Raw genomic sequence first — 6,456 nt, 5'->3', positions numbered from 1 at the left:
CCTGATTAGCAGTTAAGCAATTAGATGAGATCAGTATAAAATAAAAAGGTGTTGTCATAATATACGTATCAAATGTTTTGCGTGAGACTAGTACAAAGTAAATACGTATTTTTGAGTGTGCGAAATAAGATTGATATTTTCTAGCACTAATCGCTTTTGCGTTGATTAATTAAGATTCTTTTAGTTTTTATTATTGACAAAATACAATTGCGTTTTGAGAAGATTCTAGAATTAGAATCGCATGCGTGTGTAATAAAAAAGCAAGTTTACCTTTTCTTTTTCGAAAACGCTGGATAATAATAAAAGATAATACTATAGAAATTATTTCGATCACTATTGCAATAAGGTAGAAAATTTATAAGAAAAAAGATTCGCGGACATATATTATAGGAAGGATTTTGTAATCCTTCGACTATCGTTACGCTCTTTTAAATTTTCAAACTCTTTTTCCTAACACCCTATATAGACATCGCGGGCGATTGTAAGAGTGCCAGTACAATGGGGTAGGAAACAAGAGCCGGCGTGCACATCAAAGTCTCGGAAGTTATGGAGTGGGACTGCCGGTGCATCCGGCGCAGACTGATAATCATCTGTACGAAATACTTTGTAATCGTTAATTACGGCGCAGCCACGAGCTTTCGAGGACGGGATCAGGCGCCATTGGGGGAGACAGGAAAGGGCCGGGGAGCGCTTTTGCGTTCCACAAAGTAGAGTACAAATACGAGCACTTTGGATCACGGTGGAATCCTCCGCTCGTTCCGGCCCATTACAAACGGGCAAGCTCTTATTCGTCACTTTAGTTTTTCATACCGACGGCTATCGCGAAATATTTCGCATAAATCGAACACACTCTCTGTGTACGTATACTCGCTAGCCTAGAGAAATTGTCGGCACGTTTGAAATTGTTTTTTATTGCTTCGATTAAACATCAAACTGGTTATAACAATCTTGATGCTTAATTGCAAATTCTAAAATTTGATTGAACGTGTAACATTCGATTAACATTTAATTTTTCATATTTGTTTCTATTGTGGGTGGGCAAGAAAGTGATTGCGTTTTTTTTAGCTCAAAGTTGTATATATAATATCTTCGTGAATAATGAATTTAGATTTAAATTTAAAAAAAGGGTTTTAAAGCTTGAAATCTCTACTTTTAAAAGCTTATCACATTTTTTAAGTTTATATGAGTTTGGTAATTTTTACATACCAAAAACTACGAGCTGAAAAAGACGAAAAATTTTCTTCTCACTTTGTGGATTTGTAACGTGTCCAAAACGAATTTGAGAAAATGTTCAATTACCTATCGTGAAAGCTTGATACTTTCCCTACAAAATCGTTTTTTTTTAAATATTCCTACGATTTTTGGTTACTGAGTTATCGCGGATTAAATAAAAGAATTATTTTGACTTTAATTGCTCATAACTCCATTAAAAATTAATCGTAATTATCGTAATTTAAAAAAAGAGATTTTTAAAGCTGAAACTTTACTCTATCAAGATATATTTATATTGGTTGGTAAGAAAGTAATTGCGGTTTTTACTGATAGATGTCTTTTAAAAAAACGCAATTACTTTCTTGTCAACCCAATATAATTTGTCATCTCGATCGTTTTCCCTCTCTTCCTTCCTTATCACATATTTATTATTTTTTTTATTTGAAAAATTAGTGTCACTCTACCGCCATTCTCGAAGATAATACGAAAGAATGAAACGTGACTAAAAATATTCGAGGAGTGCTCGAAGGCGCAAGAAGAATCGCGTGTAACGGCTCGATAATCTCTAACAATTGAGCGGAAGCAATGATCTCTCGGAAGGAGAGCCGGGATGATTCTGCAGGCAACGACCGGGTTCCTCGGTAATATTCAAATCGTCGGATCCGTCAGGCCCCGACAGACTTCGGGTAGGTCGTATTTCGTAGGCAGCCTCAAATGAGGCGGCGAAAGATTTCGCGAGAATTTCTCCCGAGCCCTCGCCGTGAAAAGTTCTTTCTCCTCCATCCTTTCGGAGGGAGTGGAACCGTTTCGGTAAATGAAGCGCGCTGAAAACGAATCGTCGAACCGAGAAGAAAAGCCGCTGCTGAAACATACGAATGCTCGAACAAATCTCAAGTGCTCGATCCCGCTGCGAGATATCTTTCTGTTTTATTATAGTCTTTCAGTTATGTGATCCCGATGAAAGTCTTCTCGAGAGAGACACGTTCAATTGTGCGTGCGACAGAGATGCGTCGCGCAATTTTCCAAAAACGCACCACGCCTCCTGATCGCTCGTCTCTTTCCCTCGCGCGGCCATGTGAAATTGCACGCGGGAATTGACGGAGGCGTGCGAGAGGAGATCTCTCGCGAGGCGCGATAACGAAAAACTCTCTAATCGCTCTTGCGTATATTACGTTGCGCTCGATATTTTCTTGCTCGAATTCTCTCCCCGGTTATTACTCACTGCCGTTGATAATTATTGCGAACTGGTCTCTCGCGTTCTGTCCATCGCTCGTTCTCCCACCCTTCACCCTCGTCAAGCTGGCGTATTATGGAAACGGTGCTCTGCCTCTGGACGCAGCTTCCGAGGCTTTCGCCGCGCGGTAATCACGATCGCTTCTCGGAAGATTTTGCCCCATGGCCAGGGCGTGTTCTCGTCTCTTTCTTCGTCTCTTTCTTTCGTATCGTCCATTAACCGCGCGCGGAGCAGGTCGGGGCTCGTGCCGTGCAAGCCGCACCAGGAAATCAAGGAGCGAGCGCGTCATTACGATCTTGGTAGATTGCCGCAGCCAAGAGTGCGTACACAATCCTGGCGCTAATAAGAGCACTGTAAAAGAGAGAGACGGTGGTCGGCAGGGAGGGACTCTCCTCTCGGAGGAGGCGGACTAAGAAACGTTATAAAATCTACGCGACCGCAAAAACCGCAGCGTTGCGGCGCTCTAGGTCTTCGAGTAACAAGTTCAGTGGCCTTGATAGACGCGGATCGCATCGACGTCTCGCAGTCTCTCACCTGACGGAGAAGCGAGCCCGCGGCTCCATCCCGGTGGAAGTTGCGCAGTCACGAACGCTGAATAAAAAAAACCCTTGCATGGATCCATTCGAATTATTTCCTGAAAGGTTGTATCGTATATTTCATGAATTACTTCGAGTATCTCTTCCTCCGCTTGAAAAAGCGAACGAAGCTATCGATCACAGCAATTTGCGACTGCTCTTTTTTCATTCGCATTCACCGCAAGCAGCGCGGATGATATCGGATGGCTTCGATTACGTTATTAAGAAAACCTAGCCACCGAGATTATTGGCTTCACTTATTGGCAGATATATTACGCGGTTTAAATGCTGTAAAACACAAACGCGCGGGAATATAACTGTAAAATGGGGCAGCGAAATGACGAGGCGATAGAATGAACGTGCCAGCGCGCAGGTGTGTCTAGCAAAGTCTGTTTGTTAAGAAAATGGAAAGTGGGTACGCGCTCCGCGAACTGTTAAATGACAATATTGATTGTCCGCATATAAGGGTTTTTGCGCGCTCCCGCGTTGATACGATCGGCCGGGAGATCGATAGATTTGATCGTGATTGCGCTCGGCAGAGTTGCGCACGAGTGCCGCTGATTGCGTTTTAAAGCGTGTATCTAACGCGAGAAAAACGATCCGATGCACTATGATTGCCGACTCCCTCTCTCTCTTTCTCTCCGTCTCTCCTTCCTTCTCGCTCCGCTAACGGAGAGTATCCCCTGCGGCTATAGGTCGTCGAGAGATTTATTACTGCGTATCTACGAATTTTGTGCACGAACGTTGGATTTTTCAATATATTTTTTCGAGCACGCTGGCTATTAGGTAGTTTTTCAACAAATATTTCCTACCGAAATTCAACCATTTCAATGAATAACGAACGAGTATTTATTATTTTGCGATATTACTTAATTAATATATAAATAACAAACGAAGTGTGTGAATTAAATCGATTAAAAGTCTTACACATATAAAGAGTTAACTTTAATTAAGCCATTAAGTTTACTTAATTTTCCACTTTTAATAGTTTATGAAATAAGAATTTGTTTCTCTCTCTCTCTCTCTCTCTATCGCTATCCGTTGCGACGTTATTGATGACTAACTGAATTTCCACCTTTGTGAGCCTAATGGCTAGTTTTCGTTACTTACGCTCAATCAATAGGCAGCACGTATCTTTGAGTTGAGACACACGGGTCGATCCAAGGCAGGAATCAGGGAGGATCGGATATCCAGACGCGTCTAGTGACGTTAACGGGCGTCAGGTGGATCGAGATGGAGCATCCTCCGGCAGCATCTACGACCGATGCACGTCGCATGGTACCATCGACCTGCACGCCACGTCGAGACCCTACCCTAATACCGTCGGTCACGATATCGGGCTATTCGCCTGTGAATTAGCGTTGGCTTGCATTGGGTTATTATGTCATAACAGCATGACCACCTGGAGATAATTGCCCGGTAGTGCCGACGCGAACGACGAAACCTGTCGTCCTATTTATTGCCTGCCGTCTGCGATCGTACAACCTATAGCTAGCCAGACGGAATTAGACCGGATATCCGCGCAATCCAACGATCGCTCGTCCGTCGGCCGTATCTCGGACGGTATAATGCACGTGTTTTGGACGTTTCATTTCAGGCACGGAATACTAAACAGCGTCGCGTCGCGTCGCATCCTATTCGATTCCGCTTCTATTTGATCGCCGATGTGGATGCATCAGGCATCGCACAGGTAGAGCCTAGATTCGATATTGCCTGAACGTAATGGCGCGTTACGCAACACCGAAGGATTTCAATCACGCAATCGTTTTCTCTTCGTGGTTATTTACGCAAGTAACTAGCTTATTGACATAAATACGAATAACGCAGAAACGAAACGGAGACGAAAAATTGGAGATTTAGTGAGAAAGGTTGAATTATATCTGAAAATTATTTGGAATATTTTACTCTTACAGATACGACATTTTGCATGCGAGAACTCGAATAAGTTTGTCAACCAGTTGCTGCACGCATATGGGTTTTTTTTATTTTCTACGCGAGTGCACAATTGCATTCTATGCCGCCGTGCGCCGTATATCTTTTATCGCGTTATCGAAGCTTTTAGTGAGTTGACAGAGTAATAAGCATTTAAAAGGGTTATTCAGTTTCACGCGGAGTATTGAAAAAGTACAAAAGATACGAAATCAAAGCGCGAACCGTAACTCGCGGTATTGCGAGTGCACTTGAGTTGCATTTGCAAATATAAGATAACAGATATCTCTTTAAGTATATCAACTGGTAATAACGATTTTCACTTGTGCAAATTGCAGCGCGTTCATTCAGAAAAAAATTGAGACACATGTGAAAAGAGGACAGACGATTGGTCGTAAAAATATCGTTATGTTTGTGTATATTGATAAGACTTAATTATATTATTACGACAGTTTTTCAGTTAACTTATAGTTTAGATTTTATTTTATTCAATTTGATAATAATGTGAAAATTGTGTTTTCTAATTATGATTAAACAAATATATATAATGAGGCTCGAAAGAATCTATCAGTGAAAAATGTAAAAAAGCCCATCAGAACCTACATCAGCTATTCGGATGCACAAAAATTCTTTATTTTTCGTGTGAATGTAACAAAACAAATAAAATATACGATTCAACCCTTCAATTCGAGTCCTTATCGATATAAAATCGAAATTACATAATTAACGCAGATTCCAAGTTGATGATTTCCGACAAATTAGTTCGTTCTTCTTTATCCAAATGCCAAATTAGCTAATGTAATGAATAGCCCAATGATTATCAAAATTATTACATTATACAATAATAACATAAAACTTACATAAAGAAAAATCGAAGCCATATGCATTGCGTCACTACGTAAAATCACATCGCTCATCAAATTGTCAGATTTGCTGTGTAGTCATTCGAATGAAACACGAAACAAAAATTAGAGAATTATCAAAATCATTTGTTTGAATTTTCTATTATATCCACTTACATGTAAGCGTTTTCTCGCGGCTTCACGAAAAAGACTTGTGGTATCGACAGTCAGAGATACAATGAGAGTAAAAATAATAAAGTCAAGTAGTTATTGAAATAAAAATAAAACTAAGAACGAAAGAGGGTAATATCAACGTCATAATTCAGTAAACAAATTTATATACAGTGGGTCCAAAGAATACTTTTGATAATCATTGGGCTATTCATTACATAGCTAATTTGTTAATTATGTAATTTTGATTTATATTTTATATCGCTAAGTACCCGAATTGAAGGGTACTATTTTATTTGTTTTGTTACATTCGCACGAAAAATAAAGAATTTTTGTGCATTCGAATAGCTGATGTAGGGCTTGTTCACATTTTTCACTGATAATTATGATTAATTAGATATGATTAATTAGAACTCACAATTAAACATAATGAAAGGAACAGGGAATAATAGACAACAGATTTTAACTTGTCGCAAAAATTATCGGAAGACTA

This window comes from Trachymyrmex septentrionalis, unplaced genomic scaffold (genome assembly GCF_001594115.1).
Source record: "Trachymyrmex septentrionalis isolate Tsep2-gDNA-1 unplaced genomic scaffold, Tsep1.0 scaffold29, whole genome shotgun sequence".
Lineage (NCBI taxonomy): Eukaryota > Metazoa > Arthropoda > Insecta > Hymenoptera > Formicidae > Trachymyrmex > Trachymyrmex septentrionalis.
This window is presented reverse-complemented; position numbering follows the sequence as displayed.